This window comes from Oryctolagus cuniculus, chromosome 3, assembly GCF_964237555.1.
Source record: "Oryctolagus cuniculus chromosome 3, mOryCun1.1, whole genome shotgun sequence".
Classification (NCBI taxonomy): Eukaryota; Metazoa; Chordata; class Mammalia; order Lagomorpha; family Leporidae; genus Oryctolagus; species Oryctolagus cuniculus.
Genome location: NC_091434.1, coordinates 133,654,153 through 133,676,911, shown reverse-complemented (window position 1 = coordinate 133,676,911; position 22,759 = coordinate 133,654,153). Strand labels below are relative to the sequence as shown.

General features: G+C 38.9%; 1 long non-coding RNA gene across 1 annotated transcript in view; it reads right to left on the bottom strand.

Moving 5' to 3' along the window:
* Positions 1–22,759, bottom strand: part of LOC103348704 (uncharacterized) — a 202,970-nt gene that overhangs the window by 50,059 nt on the left and 130,152 nt on the right. The gene's annotated exons all lie outside the window — the stretch shown is intronic.

Sequence of the window (22,759 nt, the reverse complement as noted above, 5' to 3'; positions counted from 1 at the left end):
CACCCCATGGGAGACCAGGAGAAGCACCTGACTCCTGCCATCGGATCAGCGCGGTGCGCTGGCCGCAGCGGCCAGTGGAGGGTGAACCAATGGAAAAGGAAGACCTTTCTCTCTGTCTCTCTCTTTCACTGTCCACTCTGCCTGTCAAAAAAAAAAAAAAGAAAAGAAAAGAAACTTATTGAAACAACTAAATCTGATGACTTAAATTCTGAGTTCCTTAGTATATTCCCTACACACATAATTTTGGAATGCATTTTCATACTTGAGTATAATTACTAAGTGAAAATTGATCTTTGGCAGCTAATGGCCCATGTTTCTACAACATTTCTCTGTTGTTAATGTGGAGACCACTTTATATGGCTGGTCCGCCTGTGCCATCCCTGTCTCAGGGTATTTGCTTTTAGTCTTAAATATAATATCTCCAGCCTTTTGTTTAGAAATCAGGTTTGCAGAAGTTAGCTGCCCATATTCATTGACTGCTCCCTGCAGGGCCCAAAAGCACCACCCTCCTGCATCTCCTGAGGGCAGTGCTGGCTCCAGAGGTCCCTGTGGATTTGCCCAGGGCCTCTGTGTCAGTTGCTCATAGTTTAGCTTCCCCCTCCACCAGCCTCACTCCTTCATGGGTGTTTCCAAGAGTATTCACCCAATAACCCTACTACATGTAAATCTCTACCTGAGTATTTCTTCCTGGAACCCAACCAACAGACATCTTAACTTGACTTATACAACATATGACTGACAAAAATCAAATATCGAAGCCACAGATATAGACAAGGTATCAGCCACCAAATATAAGACAGAAAAATGTAAACTCTTTAAAAGGGATGAATATTTACAAGTATTTTAAATTTTAATTTTAATTCTAATCCCCAAATTGCTTATAATATCAGTCCACTATTTACCTTAAGGAAAAATAACAGTTTTTTTAAGATTTATGTATTTGAAAGGCAGAGTTACAGAAGGAGAGAGAAGAGACAGAGAGAGAGAGAAAGGTCTTCTATCCACTGGTTCATTCCCTAAATTACCACAATGGCTGGAGTGGACCAAGCCAAATCCAGGAACCAGGAGCTTCTTCCAGCTCTGCCACGTAGGTTCAGGGGCCCACGAACTTGGGCCAATCTCTGCTGCTTTCCCAGGCACATTATAAGCAGCTGCACTGCAGCACCGCAGGTGGTGGCTTAACCCACTACTCTAGAGCAGCAGCCCCAAGAAAACAAATATTCAAAATTAACAAATGATCTTCAAGAGAAAATGTTTTGCCTTGTACAAAATATACTTCCTGGGACCAGCACTGTGGAACAGAGGGTTAAATCATGGAGTCCAGGACGCTCCACTTCAAATGTAGCTCCCTGTGAATGCACCAGGGAACACAGCAAAAGATGGCCTGAGTTCTTGGGGCCCTGAATCCACATGGGAGTACCGGAAGAAGCTCCTGGCTCCTGGCTCTGGTCCGGCCCATTCCCGGTTTATTGCAGCAGTTTGAGGAGTGAACCAGGGGGTAGAAGCTCTCTCTTTCTGTCTCCTGTCAGTAAAGCTGCCCTTCAAATAAATAAATAAATCTTTTAAAAAATATACTTCCTGCCTTTCAAATTACAAAAACATATATGCAGTATTAGAACAACTGTCATTATTGAGTCAGAAGTATATTATATAATTACCTGAGCATGCATATGTCTGGAATGGAAATTAAGACAGTGGTATTTGAAATTGTTCTCTAAGTGCCGCAGCTACTCAGCCATTAATGAGCATTACTAAAGTCATTTACTAAAATGAAACACACACACACACAAATGTATTTCAAGTTTATATCCATAGGGTGTATCTATTCATAGGTGATATGCTTAGAAGTGGTCTCTTGACTGGATATTCTTTCACAAAGTATTTTAAACACAAAGAAACATTGCCTGCCATCCGAAATGCCTCTATGCCACTGTCAGTTCATCTCCCTGGAAACAGAAGAGAGCTTTATAATATACTGCATTCTAGTAATCGCAGTAGCTCAGATAATATGACATAGATATATAGCTCTTTCAACTATACACCACAAAACACTCTACATATACCTTAATGAATTCCGCTAAAATCAGAACAATATTGATTTGAAATTACTTATTTTCTCATTTGTTTGGCTAAAAGCATCAGAAGATCAAAGATTCATAATCTCTTTTTCTAGCTTTCCATCTCTCTCTCTCTCTCTCTCTCTCTCTCTCTATTTCTCTCTCTCTTTTGCTCTTTCTCTTACCCATTTTGGTTTTGGTTTTAGAGTGATTTCTATTTCTTCTAATATTTTCCTAAAAGCCAAGTAAACATGTTGTTCCTTTGTGTTCTGAGAAATTATTGTATGATCACAATGAATCACTATAACGAGACACTTATAAATAATCTGAGAATGATGATGTAGGAACAGTTCATTATTGCTACAAGATTTTATTCATCATACTTCGAGCTAAATCATCTCATTAAAAAATGTCACTACTGGAAAGAACCTTAAAACTCATCTTATTGAAATTGTTGTTTTTTAAGAAGAAAAGTTCAGACCCAGTAAGGTAAAGTGATTTATCTCAAAGTCATAGAGCTATTTGTGGTAGAATTGAAGCTACAAAGCCAAGCCCCCTTCTGTTTAGGCTGATCAACTGCACATCCATGACCCATCCACCACAGAGTGAGGACAACTATATAAGGATAACTACGATTTCACGGTCCTGCTAGGATCTAGGAAGAGCATCATCAGCAACTGAAAATGCAGAGTAATATCTGGAGGATGTAAGTGAGCTTCCCTGTAGCTCCTGCCTCAATCAGTGAGCCCCCCGAGGAGGACCTCCCTGTTTAGAAGCTAAGGTGTGCTTTTCCAGCTTACCCACCTGCTACCCAGTAAGAGGATTCAGACAGGTTTAAGAGGTAGATCATTCGACAAGTTTTCTCTCAATGAATCCAGCATTCAAAGTATCATCTGGAGCCACACTGCATGGGAATAGAACTGGGACCCTGTCACATTGTCTGTGTGATCCTGAGTATATGATCTGCTTCCCTGAAAGCTCAATTTATTTTTCTATGAAGAGTTGGTAATAAGGACACGCTTCGGTAGCTATAATTATCTGTGTTTTTATCATTATCATATTTTTCTCTAAGTTTCAAATATAAATAATAAATAAAAAGGCTTTTAAACTACCAGATGGGTAGACTCAGATACTGAAACCAAAGATTTACATATTCTGCTAAAGTTACAGAGGAAGATCATTCCAACTGCTCCCCAATTAGGTGCTGAAAAACTCTGTCATTAGAAGCAATAACTGGAAAGAACAGTAGTTGAAAGCAGAAAGATTCTTGGAATAATTAGAGAACTATCTGTGAGAAAACTGAGACAGGCCACTCCCCATTCCCATATAATAAGAACTGACTGTGGAGCTTATCTTCAGGATGAAGCCAAAGAAGCATTACTTAAATTAGCTTCTAACTTAATTGGTCTGGAGTAAGTCAGAGTCAGCCAAATCTTGTAACAGCTATGTGGGTGAGTTTGGGGTTAAATACCATTTTTCCAAGCTAATGGCTCTAAAGGTGTGATACTAATCCAGCATCAGGATCATCATTTGAGAAATTACTAGAAGTGAAATTTATTTGACACTACTGATATGGGAGGAGGAGCTGAGGTGTGACAGTCCCAGACAACCCACATGGCAGCTCCAGCAGATCCACACACCTGTTTGACAACTCCACTGCAACCCACCTTGGACAGCTCTGGTTGTGCTACATAGAGTCAGACAGCACCTGTGGCACCCCCTGCCGTGACAGCCTGGCCTAACCTGCATGGCAGCTCTCTGCACTACCCAGTACTCTCTTTCTGTGCACCATTGAAATCCACTCTCTCTGTACTGCTAAGCATTCTAATTTCTGTGTAGCAGAAATGAGCCCCACAGTTTTGCAAAGGTAGAACCAGTGTTGGTGGAAATATGCAATATATCTGCACGATGTGTCCCCACAATGATCTCTAGGTCATTATAATGTCATTATAATGCTTTTGAGAACTTCTTAATGTTCTTATCAATTTTTTGAGATCTGCTTCTTGCATTTCTTCTATCTCATCATCTTCATAATCTTGAATTGGGGTGTCTTTTTCATTTGGGGGCGTCATAGTGACTTCCTTGTTCTTATTACCTCGGTTTTTGCGTTTGTTATTTGGCATATTGGAGATATTTGGTTTCTTCACTGTGGTGCTTTTTCTTGTTATACTATGACTCTAGATTAAGTGGACTGTCTGTTTTTGATGGAGCCTTAAAGGCTTGAGATGGGTGTGGCCTGAGAGCTCTGTTTGGTGTGCCAAAGGTGACACTCCCAGGTTAGGCGTTGTAGATCTCTCTCTCTCTCTTTCTTTCTTTTTTTTGATTGGGACATAATTCCGCACAGCTGAATGAAGTTGGAGGTAGTTAGCAGGCAAATGATATACCCACAGGAGCCAGAGATCGGAAGCTCTTTCCCAAGGACCACACAGGGAATCTGTTCGGCCCTCAGAGTGGGCTCAAATTCTCCTTCAGTCTCCCACTGGGTTGCCAAAGTTACGGAATTGTAGTGTCTCTGGAGAGTACTCATGTGAATTCCATGAGTTCTCTCCCCCACCATCTCTTTTTTCACAGTCTCAGTTCAGTAGCACCACAAATTTACTAGGTCCTAATCTCCTGTTAATTCGCCCCACTCAGAGTCAGGTTTTTCTGCTAGGCTCAGGGCCGGTGCAGACCTGAGGTCGCTCTGCTTATGACGTATGTCCAAGATGGCGCCTGCTCTTTGTCTTGCTCGCCTTTGAGAGGTGAGCAGAGAGAGAGAAACCTGTGTCCGTATCGGTCACTTTTTTTTTTTTCTCTCTCTCTCTCTTCCAGTTAGCCTGGTGAACTTCCCCCCCCCACCCCCGGGGGTCGTTCCCTCTAGTCTCCTCTTTCCACTTGCCTGCCGGTGTCTCGGGCTATTGAGGTTCGGCTCACCTCGCGTTCCAGCGCTGGTGTGTTGAGTCTGCCGCTGGTGTCCCGAACTGTGGGCTCCCACGCTCTCCACGCAGGTCCACTGTGAATCACGCGTTCCGGAAGAGTTTCTTCTGCTGTTTCTTCCCCTACTCTTCCTTGAACCTGCAGTATCTCCACTTTTATTAAACTGTCTCTCCCCAGACTATCAGTGTGCTCCCTTCCTATAATGCAATTACTATGGCCAGCACTCCTGCTCCTTTCATACACCTGATGCCAATATCATTTCAATATTCACAAAAAAGGGAGTGAAAATGACTGTTAACAAGTCCCACCTAATCCTCGCTTCCTTTTGAATATTTAGGTAAGTCCCCCAACCCTATCCAACATCCCGCAGAGGAACAAAATTTCTTAAGCCTGTACCTGGTTGAGGAAGGGTTTCTTCTTTAAGATTTGTCTGTATGTTTGCTTTTTGTTCGCTCTTTCTCTCTCTTGAGCTGCCTGGACTTAGTTCTAGAGTATGTGCTTTGCTCTGCTTTAAATAAATCCTGCTTTTCTATACATTTCTGTATTTCCACTTTGAATTCTTTCATGTGTAGAGGAGGAATGTGTAATAAATTCATCCAGAGACCCCTTCCCCTACATCACTAAGATAAACCTACTGAATGAGAAACTCTGGGTATGAGGCCCTGAATATGTACTGAAACAAGTGTTTGGGTACCTGTGATGCACGCTAGTTTGAAAACTGCTGCTCTTAGTGAAGTGGAAGATCTAAGTGAGGAGGGTCCTGATTAACCTGGACATGTGACTCAGAACCCAAAAATCACAGAACATGACACTTCTCTCGACTTCCATAATAACAGATTAGATGAACAGGAGAAGAAAGACAAGGAGAAAAAAAAAAACAACTATATTCTGGTGAAATATTGATCTTCTTTGATAGTGACAAGTGCTAAAGTCAGCAGTCTCAATTGTAACAAGTAAATAAGTGATGTCAGTAAAATTAGTTATACTAAAATTACTCTTATTTAATATATATACATATATATGAGATGGATTCAAAAAAGTCAAAACAAGAAGATTTGATGCCTGAATAAACTTGGTGCTAAGAACACCTTAAATAAGATAGGGAATACAGGCTCAATCAAAGGAAATACACATATTAGACCACAAGAGCATCCTCAATACACAGAGGGTGACTGATATCGAAAGAAATGATCAAATGATCAACGGATAAAAGACAAATATAGACAAATCACAGGAAAGGACATACAAGCATTTTTTATGAAATAATGTTCAGTCCTACAGGTGGTTGGAGAAATGCTAATTGAAATTATATTTCAATTATAAGATTGACCAAAAAAAGATAATTCATTTTAGTGAAAACATGTAAACAAACTCCACTGCCATTGCTAAAATGTTTTAAATTATGTCTAGAACCAGGAAAATCATAAATGTTTAAGTGAGAAAAACTTATTATCTGATCCCTCTTTGTCAAAATCAAAGTAAAAAAAAATTCCTGGGTATTTATATGTATGTGCTTAATTTTGCAGAATTAACTCACCTGGGATTTTCATCTCCCCTCACCCCCCCCTTACACACACACACACACACACACACACAGAGTCATACAGAAATCTATTATGAAATATGTTAATATTAAATTCTGGAAACAAACTATATAGCTGAACTAAAACTGAAAACAGCACCTGAAAACTTGAAATCTGGAAATAAAACTCAGAGAGTTGTGAGCAGAGGCTACAGATAAATTTTTTACAGGCTGTTACAGGCAGATACAAACTTATGTTAACACTCCAAATCACAAACACTGAGAAACAGAAAAGGATTAAAAGAGGGATTTGGTGTGGGACTTAAAAAAATCCCACTGAGCAACAGTGAGAATCTACAAAGAGGCTTCCAATTTACATGGCCCATGAATGATAAAGAATCAACCACAAGAATTTGGAATTCTACACTAACTTATTTAAACCAGACCAAAAGTCCAACAGTTAACCTGAAAGTGTGCAACCTCTGGAGCCAGAAAGAAGGAAATGGGAAATCCGGATGTATGTAGGAATGACTTCAAATCCAGATGACCACAAAGGGAAACAAAGTAACAACAATTCACTGAAGACAAACCAATGTGTAATAATGAAAAAAAATAATACACTAAGAAGATAAAAAATTATTCTTAACAACACTAAGGAAAACAAATCAAACAGAAACTGTAGGAAGTAATTCAAAAATCCACTGTCAAAGCAAAACCCTCTGGAACCTTTTAGAAACTGACAGATTGAACCTCTTTGGATTTTTAAATTTTTATAAACACATAAATTGCACATATTTATGAGGTACCATGTGATAGGACAATTCATGTATATACTGCATCATGACCAATCACAACAAACACATCCCTCCTTAAACATTTCACATTTCTTCACAATAAAAACTCCCAAAATCATATAGTCTTCAAAAACAGGGAAATACATAGTACATTAACATTATGTATAGTCATCCTACTATGCAACAGAACGCCAAAATTTCTTACTGTGTTCTCACTATAACTTAGTACCTATTAATCAGAGTTTCCTCACTGCTTCTCCTCCCCCTGCCTCCAAAGCCTCTGGCAACCACTACTACACTCCTTAGTCATTATTTGAAAAATATGAAATTTTGTCATTTATAACAAAATGGGTGATATCAGAAGTCATTACTCAAGGCAAAATAAATCAACCACAGAAAGGTAAGTATAAGATAATCTCACTCATACATGGAATCTAAGGCAAAGATGTATAAAGCCTACCTGTGATTAAACTAACATTTCTAAGCTAGAATATCTATGGAAGCCAGTATGTCTGTAGGATAACTGTAGAACATTACACAACATCATGTTATACATATTGAATAGTTTTTTTTTTTTTTTTTGACAGGCAGAGTTAGACAGTGAGAGAGAGAGACAGAGAGAAAGGTCTTCCTTCCGTTGGTTCACCCCCAAATGGCCGCTATGGCTGGCGTTCTGCGCCAATCCGAAGCCAGGAGCCAGGTGTTTCTCCTGGTCTCCCATGTGAGTGCAGGGCCCAAGCACTTGGGCCATCCTCCACTGCCTTCCCAGGCCACAGCAGAGAGCTGGACTGGAAGAGGGGCAACCGGGACAGAATTCGGCGCCCCAACCGGGACTAGAACCCGGTGTGCCAGTGCCACAGGTGGAGGATTAGCCTAGTGAGCAGTGGCGCTGGACTTGAATAGGTTTTGAATTCCACATTCAATAATTTCGAGTGCACATAATGCACATGAAAATTGTCAAAGTTGACTACTCATTGGACCATAAAGTAAGTTTCAGCAAACTCTCCAGAATGCCTAGTGAACAGACTATGTATAGTCACATCACCTAACAATTAAAATACAAATAACCAAATTCAGAGCTGAGATCCCAGTGGAAAGAACAGGGCATCAAAGAAGGAGGTATCTTTCTCTGAAGGGAGGAGAGAACTTTCACTTTGACTATGACCTTGTCTAAATATGATCAGAGTCGGTGAACTCAAAAGGCTTCCATAGCCTTGGCAACTCATGACAAGAGCCTAGGGTGATTACTGATGCCATAAACAAGAGTGTCAATTTGTTAAGTCAACAACAGGCGTCACTGTGCACTTACTCCTCATGTAGGATCTTTGTCCTTAGTGTGCTGTACATTGAGATTTAATGCTATAACTAGTACTCAAACAGTATTTTTCACTCTGTGTTTCTATGTGGGTGCAAACTGTTGAAACCTTTAATTAATATATACTAAATTAATCTTGATGTGAATGGAAGGGGAGAGGGAGCGGGAGAGGGGAGGGTTGTGGGTGGGTGGGAAGTTATTGGGGGGGGAAGCCATTGTAATCCATAAGCTGTACTTTGGAAATTTATATTTATTAAATAAAAGTTAAAAAAAATCTGTGCCGTGCAGTTAATGGTCACACTACTGAATAACAGATGAGTATAAGAATAAATCTCAATAGAAATAATGAAAACTTACATATTTAAAGCAAATCAGAGCAGAAGTGCTCTATTAGATATTCGTGAGAGCATTCGTTTGTCTAATTTGGATCCTTGAACTATCCTTTAAACTGAAATCCAGACATTTTGATTACCCAAATGAAAATACGACAAAAAGCCTCTGAAACCATTAGGAGAAAACAAAGATTATCTTTGTGACCTTGACATAATAAAGAATTCCTTACATGAGACACACAAAATGGAATCAATGAAGGTATTGGTTGTTAAATTTAGCTTTATTATTTTTTTAATTTTGCTTGAAAAGATACTCAATAAACTAAGATATATATATATATATTCAATTATTTTCACTTAGAATATCAAGAAGTGACAAATCAATAAGTAAAGGTCAAATCAGTGGAGAAAATATGTGAGGCTGAAATTCACAGAAGAGAAAACATGAGGCCAATAAACATATAAGAAAGATTCTACAGCACATTGGCAATTTGGGACCTGCAAATAAAACATTTTAAAAAAACTGACCATCGAAATAAAAAAATGAATATACCAAGTGCTAAGGAGCCTTCATACTCTGCAGGTGAAAGTATCAAATTGGAGCACATTATTAACAGCTAAGGACAAGGGTTTGAAGTCTGTTGGAGGACAGTCACAGCTTCAAGTCCGAAGCCCATGCACATGCCTTCGCCCCACAAGTGCAGTATATTTCTGTGTATCTCAACAGTCTAGTCGGTTACCAGGCTGATAGTGGCTCATTAAGTCTTGCAGGTGAAGCGAGGAGTCCATCTGTGAGCGCAAACTGAGCTATCATTTTGGTGCCCTGAACTCCCTCTTCAGCATTTTTAATTAAATTTTGTATTTGATATCTCATCTCTTTCTATATTCTTCATTCTCCAGCATGACTAATATATGTGCAACAAAGTGATTTTTTTAATGTAACAGAACATAACAAACAATTGGCAATTTGCTGTATTTTGTTAGGTCAAACAGAAGTTCATACATGCCAGAGCCTAGACTCTCTCCACGTTTCAGTTTTCCAGTTCTGAACTGGTTTGATTGGCTGCTAACTTTTAGAAATTTCACTTATCACTTCTCGGCCTTTTGGCTAAGATCCAGTGCAGAAACTTCACTTGTCGGGGCCAGCACTGTGGCACAGCAGAGTAAGCTGCCACATGCGATGTCAGCATCGAACTCTGAGGCCAGCTTGAGCCCCAGCTGTTCCACTTTCCATCCAGCTCCCAACATGCCTTGGAAAGCAGCGGAGGATGAACCAAGTACTTGGGTCCCTGCACCCACATGGGAGATCTGGATGAAGCACCTGGCTTGTGGCTTCAGCTTGGCCCAGCCCTGGCTGTGGCAGCCACTTGGGGAATGAACTAGTGGACAGAAGATCTCTCTCTCTCTTTTTCTGTCTCTCCTTCTCTCTATGTAACTCTGCCTTTCAAATAAAAAACTTCACTTACCGATTCATCATTACTACTACGTGAATAACAAACTATCCCTTACTGACGTGTACCAGGCTGCATTTTGAGAAATGCATCATTAGGTAATCAAAGCATTATGAGCACATCTCGGAGTGTGCGTATCCACCTACTACACACTTCGTAGTGTGGTCTACAATGTTCCTGCTCTGCCGGATTTACACTAGCAAGTAATTTTCCTCCACAGTCTCCTTAGAAGTTCTTCACTCACTTTTACATCATGTAATGAATAATAAATCTTTAAGGGTTTCAGCTATCCAGAGTTAGCAGTAAATTGAACATTGTAGTCGGATCCAGCCTTTTCTTTCTATATCACAAACTTTTGCTTTGACCTTGTTCATCATGGTGCTAAGACTTTATACACTTCTGTGTCTGGTCTATAATGTCTTTAGAAGGTTTTTTTTTTAATTTTACTTATTAGTTTTCAATTTTTGTTTGAAAGATAAATAGAGAGATATAGAGAAATATAGAGAGACCTCCATTCATTGGTTCACTCCCATAATTTCCAAAATATCAGGGGCTGGGCCAGGCCAAGACCAGGAATCAGGAACTCAATTTGGGACTGTGACATGGGAGGCAGGGACCAGAGTACTTGAACCATCATCTTCTGCCTTCCCATTGTATGTATTGGCAGGAATCTGGATCAGAAGCAGAGGCAGGACTTGTTCCAGGCACTTGAATATGGGGTGCAGATGTCCCAAGAGGTGTCTCAACAGCTGCATCAGTGCCAATCCGCAGAAGTTTCCTCATATCGTACACCGGTCTTTTAAAATTTTTGTTGCTCTCTTTGCCTAATGGAGCAGATACTTTAAAAGATTCCATCACTTTGTTCTTGTTCTTCAAGATCAAAGCTGTGCTGGAATGAGACTTGACTGGACCTAAGACCCACAACAGCCAGGGCTGGGCCAGGCCATCTTTGCAATCCTTAATAAGTTTTTGTTGCCAGATCAATCATTTGATGTGGTATCTCATTGGCAATGTTCGCATTGGGCACTGAAGGTGTAAGGGGGCCATGATGAATAAAACAACATGAGATTAATTCAAGCACAAAGGAAAATGATTTGATTAAGAAGCATGAGGAGAGTATTTCAGGCATGGAAAGCCAAGACACTCTGGAAAAAAAAAAAAAAAAAAAAAAAACACCTAAATGAAAGATCTCCACGAGTGAGATCCCAGTGGAAAAAACGGGGCCATCAAAGAAGGAGGTACCTTTCTCTGAAGGGAGGAGAGAACTTCCACTTTGACTATGACTTGTCTAAATAAGATCAAAGTCAGCGATCTCAAAATGCTTCCATAGCCTTGTCATCCCATGATCCCATGACAAGAGCCTAGGGTGATTACTGATGCCATAAACAAGAGTGTCAATTTGTTAAGTCAACAACAGGAGTCACTGTGCACATACTCCTCACGTAGGATCTCTGTCCTTAGTGGGTTGTACAATGTAAATTAATGCGATAACTAGTACTCAAACAGTACTTTACACTTTGTGTTTCTATGTGGGTGCAAACTGATGAAATCTTTACTTAATATACACTAAATTGATCTTCTGTATATAAAGAGAATTGAAAATGAATCTTGATGTGAATGGGATGGAAGAGGGAGCTGGAGATGGGAGAGTTGCAGGTTGGAGGGAGGTTCCGGGGAGAAAAAGCCACTGTAATCCATAAGCTGTACTTTGGAAATTTATATTTATTAAATAAAAGTTAAAAAATAAATAAATCTTTAAAAAACATGAAAGGAAAATACATGAAAAAAGTTGTAATAATGACTTTTATTCTTATATCCTGATTAGGAAGCATAATATTTCCTTATCAAAAACAGTTACACACAAAAGCCTCAATACCTAAACTTTCAGCAAATGTTACAAATTCTGGTAAACCCGTTTTAAAAATAACACTCTGTGCTGGTAGAAGTTTCTTAATTAGTATTATAGAAATTACAAGAAATAACATTTTTTTCAGAAACATTATTATGTACCAAAAACAAAGGTGACTGCTATAAGTCAGTTATTGTGACAACTATAACAAAATAGTGTACAGAATAATGAATGTTCAATAAATTCTGTTGACTCAGAAAATAAAATAAAAAAAAAGAAGCATGGGAAACGAGCCGTATGAGGCTTCTGTTGATATAATAATGCATGTGGTTTTACAGTAAACTGTGTTTTTAAAAGATTTATTTATTATTTGAAAGAGTTACAGAGAGAGAGAGAGAGAGAGAGAGAGAGAGAGAGAGAGATTCCATCTGCTGGTTCACTTCCCAGACAGATGCAATGGCCAGGGCTGATCCAGGTTAAAGCCAGGAATCGGAGCTCCATCTGGGTCTCCCACATGGGTGGCAGGGGTCCCAATAGTTGGGATGGCTTCTGCTGCTTTTCCCAGGCCATTACCAGAGAACTGGATCTGTAGTGGAGCAGCCAAGGAACTAACTTGCACCTGCTAGTCTCTAAACTTTTATTTTTAGTAAGTAGAAGGAAGACATTCTAAAATGGTGAGAAGAATTATATATAAATACATATACACATATATATGTACATGTATGTGTGTGCATATATATATATATATGTCAGTAACACAGTCATTTACTATCATTATCAAGGATTACATACTGAACATAATTGCATTTGCTATGTTTGTATATGGGTGGCAGTGAAGTAGGTTTGTTTACATTTGCACCATCACCAACATGTTAGCAATGTGTAATTGTGCTATGATAATACAATGGCTATGTCATTACTGGGTGATAAGATTTTCCTGGTTCTATTACAATTTTATGGGTTCACCATCAGACACACAAAATTGTTATTTTGTGGCACACAATTGTACTGCTTGCATTCAACAGCTCAGTGAGTGTATCTGTGTCTACCGGGGGGAAGGACTGCAAGTGAAATAAAAAAAAAAAAAGATTCAACTACTAACTGAAAATAACCAACTGAAAATACCAATATTTTTCTGAATGTTACTAGGTCAAGGAAAAATAGTTCAAGGAAATAGGACAATCCAGGGGGAATTACATTGCTGCTGTTAGTCTTACAATTTCAGCAGAGTTTGGAATACTATACTCCAATGTGTATAACATGTGTAACATAAGTAGACATGTAGTCTTGGTGTTGCTGGATTAAAATACACACACCAGTCTAAGAACTAAGGGGCCTAGAAGTCTTATCTTTATTAAAAAATACAAAACTATCTGAGAAGAGATCAGCATTTGTATTACTCTTACAAAAAGCTGATGAATGCTAACGCATTGTATTAAAGATTAATGTGTAGTAATAAAGCTACTCAGAATAGATCAAGTAGAAGACCTGTTTGCATGGCCTTCCAATCTTGCCTTACTCACTCTAAAGGGAACGTATTTGGTATCACAAATTGAAGGAATATATCTTTATTAATTTTTAAACACTCAATAACATAGGTACCCATAAATAACATATAGTACAAAACTTGCTATAACTTGAATTTTTATTTTCCATCATGTTTTTGAAATCCACTCATGTTTTCCTAATGCATTCATCTTACCTTTTATTCAGCATTCCATTTTTGAATACATGACTCTTATCCATTACTGTTGGTGGATACTTGCTTTACATCCAATTTTTTACACTACAACATTTCACACTTGAAAAACTACATTGAATACATCTATGTCTTCTGATAAACACAATGAATACTTTTTCAAAGTTGTATGCATACAAAGCTAACCCTCAGTTCCATATTATGAACATTTTCAACTTTACTGAATATTGCCAAAAATATTAAATGAGTAGGAGTTTAGCCCTTTCACGTGACACTGTGAGCTGTGAAAACTGGGGTAGTCTTCATGATAATTTAGCAAAACATACCAAAATTGCAAATGCACATAACCTTTGGCTCAGAAATCTGTCTAAAAATACATTTTAATAACATGTTCATGTGTACATAAATATATGTTCAGAACATTATTAAAAAGTATTGTGTTATAGTGAATAAAGCAATAAAATTTTACATTCTTTGCATACTTTTTTATTAATTTAGAAGTGTACAGTTCCAAAGCCCATGCATATACACACACACATGGATATAGAAGGACTGGGTCTCTAGCCTGCTATTCTCTAATTTTCAACCATGTATTTAGTTAGCCCAAATATTTAGCTAAAAGTCCCATATCTTTAATCACTCTCCCTCTACCTTTGCTTGCTTATGATGATATCTGATATCTGTGAAAATTTTTGGGTGTTCCTGAAGCTGAAGGAATGAGTCAAAGAAATTTTTAATGTGTGTAATGACCTGGGTTCCATTATTCTCCATGGTGAGGTAGGACAACCACTTCGTGTCCTCCTGGTAAACTCAAAGTCTCATCTCTTTCATTTTAATTAGGGCCTTCTGGTCGTGGTGATCATAAGTCAGTGTTCTCTAACCCTGGAAAAACTTTCTGTTCTCTACTCTTCTCCCTCCATCCTGGATTTGAACATGTTGTAGAATCCACTCCAAATCAATTTGCCTGTCTTCATGCAAGACCTCATAAAACCACCCTGAATCTCAATACAGCCATGCTCAGCTCTTTGACAATGGGAAGTATGGCCTCTACACTTGCCCTAGAAAACTAGGAACATCTCAGGAAGTTGAAGTCTGACTTCTCTGTCCAACTAAACTCTCTTACTGGATTTACTTTGATGTGACAACCCTCCCAGTTTCTAACTAAAGGCATCATTTGAAAAAACCTTCATCCAAACATGAATTGGTATAAAATTTTCCCCAAACTCCTCGACATTCTAGGTCAAAGCTTAGAGAAAGGTCACTGGGATCCAAAGACTTTCTCCATTTCTGTTTTCTCCCCATTCTCTGTGCTGTAACCTCTGGTCGGGATAGGGTTAGCTTTTCTCTTAATTTTCTTTCTGTACCTAAGCTATTTTTTTTCTTTATAAAAAAGAAGCATTTGTCTATTTATTTACTTGCAAGGCAGAGTAACAGAGTAAGAGAGATCTATCCATCTGTCTTCTGGTTCACTCCCCAAATGGCAAGGCTACAACATCTAAATCTGGAGCAAGGCAAAGCAAGGAGCCAGGAGATTCAATATGCAAGAACAGTAGATAAATAAAAGAAAAGGAGCCATATTTATATAGATTTTAGAGTCATTAGGAGTTCAGGCTCCCTCAGTAGGAGGGAGTATCCATTCCCTAAATGAACTTAGTCCATCTAATCTCCCCTTTCTCTTAAGAAGTAGATGCTCCCATAAAAATCCCAAGGTACAGGAATGCAAATGAGGAGTGTTTATGCATTTATGCAGAACACACTCCTCTGCTTCTCTGGTGAAGGAGTGGAAGAGTGGATAAATGTCCAGCTCCTTCTCTCCCCATGGCCTCCATCTGAAATCTGAATAGACATGGAAGCAACAAATGCTTTACATAGAAGAGGAGATTGGAGTTTTCCACTAGAGAAGGGTGGTGTGGTGCACTTTAATTTTAGTTGGTTTATTTGCTTTAATAATTGGAAGCAACCAGTAAGTTTGGGAATCTATATGTTTCTGTAAAGAGAATCAGCAGAATCAGCAGCGTATGTCTAGCTACTAAAAAATACAGAATAAAAATGAAATAATTCACATTCATACACTAAGTTTGAACTACCTAATAAAAAGATAAAATGTGCACAAAACAAACTAGCAATAAATATACCAATATACAAAGAGATACCTCTTGCTGGTAAAAATATGCATGATTATTGTGTTTATGCTTTTGTGGATCTTACATAAGTTTTACAGTAGATTCTAAAATCACGATAATCTATGATTTTAAAAAGAGCACATGAGCAAAAATATTATAAGGGCATCAAGAATTCTCAGGTATATTATTAATGATGTAATCCACCATTTAATTCTCAATATGAACAGGTTGATAGTGAGTGTACACATAGAAACTAGTATTTTCTGAACACCAAAGTAAAATAAAATCAAAGGACTGATTGAGAGTGGAGGGTGGGAGTGTGAGTTTCCACTTGGAACTATATCTATGGAATGCATGAAATCTGTTCTCTTTATTTTTATAAAAAATACTTATCTTTAAAAAGAACTTCAAGTTATAAAATGGAGAAATAAAGTGCCCCAACCCTTTTATTTCACTTCTATGAGACTTGTAGATAAACTTAAGATAATCTGAATGGAAACTCAAGATGTATTAGAGCTGCAGCTACCTCTGGGCATAACTACTCTGTCTTGTCTGCCCACGATTCTCTCTCAACACCACTGCCTTCAAAGCTTTCCTCCTCTTGGGCAGACTGATATCCATAAATAAATAGGCATCCACATGGCAACAGAAGCCTCCAGGATCCCTTCATGACGAGGGTCATTACTGCAATGTTTTCATGGAACTTGACCATTCCTTCCCATCAAAGTGCATCTCTTTTCATAACCAAAGGGTCTGTCCTTGATAGCCTAGTCAGTGAGGCCAAGCAAAGTCTGATCATGACAATTTCAAGGGCATTGTTTCCCTAATTATTAGTTTGGATATACAATTATTTTCTGAGATACTGTGTTTCTAGATGGGTTAGTCATTGACAAACAATTTTTCTTCCATTAGTTCAGCCATTTTTAGTAGGTCTTACTGCTTATTGCTGCTATGTAGGGAAACTAAGGTAAAAATCAAAATTAGATTAATAGCTGAATTGTTTTCTTAAGTTCAAAAATCCTTTAGGCAGGGACAGCACCGTGACGCAGTAGGTTAATCCTCTGCCTGTGGCACCTGCATCCCATATGGGTGCCAGTCCTGGTCCCGGCCGGCTGCTCCTCTTCTAATCCAGCTCTCTGCAGTGACCTGGGAAAGCAGTAGAAGATGGCCCAAGTGGTTGGGCCCCTGCACCCATGTGGGAGATCCAGAAGAAGCTCCTGGCTCCTGGCTCCTGGCTTCTTCAGATCAGCACAGCTCCGGCCGTTGTGGCCATTTGGGGAGTGAACCAACGGACAGAAGACCTCTCTCTATCTCTCCCTCTCACTGTCTGTAACTCTACTTCTCAAATAAATAAATAAAATCTTTAAAAAATCCTTTAGGCAAAGATCTAGAAATTACAGAACCAAAGTAACAACTAATTTGCTCTTTTCTTCCTTGTGTGATATCAATATCTCTTCTTTTAGTCATTCTTATTTCAGAATAGAAAATTCAGAGATGGCTAAATAGAACAGTAAATTCCTCAGCCCTCATCCTACTGATTAGATGTTAGAAAGAAATTCCTACATTATTTTTAACAGAATGAAAATGCAACTTTACTAGCACGAGCAATTACATTTATTGGACGACATTTGTTGAATCAACTCCTTTATTGAGCACAGCAGCTGTCAGATCAAAGGGTTTTGTATTTACAAGTCTCTTTCTGAACCAGAGAAATCAAAAGGCTATTTTTCACTTATTTTTATAGTTTGGTACAGCTAATACTGACCACAGTGTAGGAAGATCATGGTCACGTGTGTTCCCTCCCCTCCCACTCCCTGAACACATTCTGGAAGGCCCCAGGATGCAGTTCTGCTGCCCTCGGACATGACTGTCCAGGCTGCTCTACCTCATGTTGAGCCAAACTTCAAATACAACTTGCAGGTAACAGAGTTAACGCTTCAACATTGGAATAAAGATACCGGAAAGATCAGCCCCTCAGAACTGGATTGGCAAGGGTCACATCTCAGCACTCCAGCCCCGAGAAGCCCAGAAGCGAGAGAAGCCTCTGAACGTGGCTCATGCGGCCTCTCTCCGTCCCTCTAAGTCTCCCCCTAAGTTCTGTTGTCTCTGCGTCCAAACCAGAGAGCTGTCTGGGGAGAGCGAGCCTGGTTCCCCTCCGGCAGGTTTAATTACAACCTGAAGGAGTATTATGACAGGAGACTCTGCGTTTTTCTAATAAGGCACAATTTTTCATTTCCTTCAGGTTTTATGATCCTCAGGGGTGGGAAAGTGCTGACAATATGAGTCGATGGCCAGAGGTGCTGACTCTCTAAGTGCCGATTTTTTTTCCAGAGGGGAGGCAGACAGAGGAGGTTCAGGAACTGAAATTGCAACAAGGCAGAGTGTGTGGCCATGGCAACTGATATGGAGACTGGCGGAGGGAGGAAAGCTTCAGGATGAACTCATATATCTCTATGTAAGCATGCACGAAGGGGAGAAAGACAAATGTTTTGTCGCTGTGTCTCTGTTTCTGGGAAAGTCTTGAGATTTACACGCACACACGCACACACACACACAAACACACGTTGGAGCACTTGCCCTGCAGCTGTGGCTAATGCTGTGAACCATAAGAATGGTAAGAGTAGCTACCATTTAGGGAGTACCGATTTGTGTAAATGTTCTTCACCCGGATCGTCTCAGGAATTCTCACGTGTCATTATAAGGTATCTGCAGAAAGTTCATGGAAAATGCAAGCTATGAAACATCTGTGGCCGTGGATTTCAAAATGCTTTTGCACCAAAGTAAACTTATCTTTTGATTCCATTCTTCTGTAAACGTGTTGAAGGTCCCCATTGAAGCTCTCCTGTTAGGTCCATCTTCCAGAAACGGAGGCTCAGAAAGGCCCAGTCACTTCCCAAAGGCTCAGAGGCAGAGCTAGGAGTCCAACCTGTCACTGTCTGGGTTCAGTTCCACCGAGCCCTGCCGCCCCACGCTCAGGAGCAGAAGTCTCCCCAAACATCATGTCACGTTTTGTTCCCAGAAAGTCAACTAGAAAACCAACCTGCTGTTCCAAACGTACCTCACTTGTCTGTGATGGTCAAACCACCTCCCCTAAAGTGTGCCCTACTTAGAACACTTCCCAGAACTATGATAATTAAATGTTCCATCAAGACTTGCAAATTCCATGGAACATAAAACCTTTGTCTGGCTGATGCTTAACCACACAGAACTGCCAGGCTTCACGGCCATTTCCAACAGCTCCACCAGTCCTCTTAAGGCAGGCAGAGCTTGGCTATAAAAATCTTTCCCTTCCAAGATTTTATTAGTGACATTGAAATTACAACCCAGACACAGTCTACTCCAAGACATAAAAAACTGCTCTCTTTCCCTTGTGCTGTTTTCAACAAAAAAGATAAACAAAAGCAAAACCAAAAACATTTCTCCAAACCACAAGAGACAATTAATTTCTTCAGTTTTTTTTTTTTTTTTAGGAGCAGGGTATGATGAGAGATGGACACAATATTTATATTAAGTATTTTTAAAAATCTAAAGTTCTAGGTTATATCGATTTATAGAGGCATATTTTTCAAGCTAAATGTAAGTAGCAAATATTTCAGTGTTAATTATGTGCAAGACCCTGTACTAGTTTCAGCAAAGAATAAAAACACAAAATTTTATCTTATTTTAATTTTAATTTAAAATTTAAAGTGCCCAGCATCATGAATCATCAGTGAAATGCAAATAGATGCCACAAGATGTGGCTACACACTCATCAAAATGAATAAAACTCTAACTCTTTGATATTTCTGATGGGAATGTAAATGGTCTAACCTTTGAAAATGGGAGGTGTGGAGTTTCTTACAAAAGTAAGTCTACACTTACCTGTGGCCCAGCAATTCTGCTCCTTGCTCCTACATATTTCCCAAAAAGAGTAAAAGCACATGCCCACGAAACAATTGCACAAGAATGTTCACAGCGGCTTAATCGTAATAGTCTGACCCTGGAAACAGCCAGGAATCCTATTATAGGAGAATGGATGAACAAACTGTGCAATACTCGCATCATGAAATACTAGTCAGCAATAAGAAAAGAATTACTGCATAAACAAAAATAAATTTGCAAACATCTTGAGTGAAAGAAAACTTATGTAAAAGAATATCGACCTATGTAGCTTGTAGGAAGTTCTAGCACTTCAAACTGATCCAAAGTGTAGGGGTATATTTGTGTGCATATGTATGTGTGTATGTTTGTTTATGTATGCATGCGCATATGTATGTATGTGTTTGCATGGATGTATGTACTTGTCTGTATGTGCTTGTACATATGTACATATGTGTACGTGTGTGTTTGTGTATTTTTGTGCGTACGTATGTATGTGTTTAAATGCGTGTCTATGTATATACCTGTGTTGTGTGTGTGTATGTTTGTACATAAGTGTATGTGTGTACCTGTGTATGTGTAGATATGTATGTATGTGCACGTGTGTTTGTATGTGTGTGTACATTTGTGCATGTACCTGTATGTGTTTGTGAGTATGTACATATGTGTATGTGTGTGGATGTGTCTGTACATGTGTATGTGTATACATATATGTGTTTACATGTGTGTACGTGTTTGTACATGTGTGTACATGTGTGTGTGTAATAGGGAGCAGAAAATGCGTATAATGTGGAAAGAATGCATTTAATGCAGAAGGAAAGAACAAAGTGTGCAATAGGCAATGGTCAAACTCACTATTTTCTGTATATTTAATTTCCTTTTTCAATGAATTGTTGCATTGTTTTTGTCACAAATTCACAGGGTATTTATTGAGTCCCTACTATGTGCCAGGCTTTGCACTAGATGAACAGCACACACCAACTAATTTTAAAAAAAATAGTATAGCAAACAAACCAAAATTTCATAAACCCCAAAGTTTTAACAGGGCAATAACTGTCATGAAGCATTTTCTTCAGTTTTAAATTTAATTTTTTTAAAAAATTAACTTTTGTGGCTGGTACTGGGGCGCAGGAGGTTGAGCCTCTGCTCGCAGTGCTGGCATCCCATACAGGCGCCAGATGGAGTCCCAGCTGCTCCATTTCCCATCCAGCCCCCTACCAATGGCCTGAGAAAGCAGTAGAAGATGGCCGAAGTGCTTGGGCCCCTGCACCCACATGGGAGACCCAGGAGAAGCTCCTGGCTCCTGGCTTCAGATCTGCCCAGATCCAGCCATTATGGCCATTTGGGAAGTAAACCAGAAGACCTCTCTCCGTGTCTCTTTCTCTCTGTCTATAACTCTGCCTCTCAAATAAATAAGTAAATCTTTAATTTTTTTAAAATTTGCATTCACTTTATTTGAAAGGTAGAATGACAGAAGAGAAAGAGACAGACAAAGGTTTTCCATTCACTTGTTCACTCCCTCCAATTACTCACAAAATGTCAGTACTAGGCTAGGCCAAAAGTTGGAGCCAAGAACTCAATCTGAATCTCCCACATGGTTGACAGGAACCCAACTATTTGCGCCATCACCTGCTGCCTCTCAGAGTGCACATTAGCAGGAAGCTGGACTTGGAAGCAGAGCCAGGACAAAAACAATGGCATTTCAGGATAGGACTCAGGTGACACTGATGTCTTCACAGCTGAGTGAAACATCGGCCCTTGAAACCTTTTCAGTATTTACAGAATTACCAACACTAAGCAACAGTACCAATAGTACTATACTATTAAGAGCAATTATGTATACATACAATTATAAACATAATTATGCTGTAATTTGTTATGATTATGCAGAACCCTGTTTCATTATGGTTTTGATAGAGTAGTTGGTTCATTTAGGGAGCTATATCAAAAATACATGATCAAAACCATAAGGATTAAGACATTTAGGCAACTCACAGCTGCACCTGCAGCTTCAGTTACTACCTATGAGTCTCAAGCGTGAGCTCTTGGCCCGGAGTTCATTTCTGAGTTTCAGAAACTTGAAAAAATTGCCTTGCTACACATTTATACCTCAGCTACTTCAAACTCAAATGATTCAGAAATAAACTCCATGTCGCCCCCCTGACAACTGGTTAACACTGCTACTCTTCAGGTTGGTTACACACCTAAGCCCCACGCTAGAAATCAAAGCACAAACCTAACCCGCTCCTTCATACTTGTTTACTGATGCCGATTGATTGATCTTTACTGCATTAATGTCAGATACTGAAAATCTTCAGATTCTTTTCTTACAATAAAAATAATGCCTATCAGAATTCAGAAAATATAGGTGAAATTACAAAAAACATAAACACCCATACAAATAAGAACCTTGCTGTGAGTTTCTGCTACTCTTTATTTCTAAATACAAAATTATATAGGAGGTTTCTTTTTCATTTACGATATAAATCTATTTATGATATAAATGATTCAGTACCCTACTTTTTAAAATTTAATATTATATCATGAATTGTTTTCAGAGATGACATTTGGTCATCATAAACTCTATTTTTAAATGACTAGAAAATATTTAATTACCTCATGTTCCAACTGACAGTCTACAGTAAAATTCACATCATGTTTTCCTGCATCAGTATGAGTTATTTTAACCAGACTTATGCAAAATCTATAGTGTACATTATGCTACAACTAACAAACATAATTTAAAGTGATCAAGTTCCTTATATTCCTAAAAATCCACAGTGGAATTTCTGTATCTAACCAAGAGAATACAATATACCCAATTTACTCTTTGCTTAAAAAAA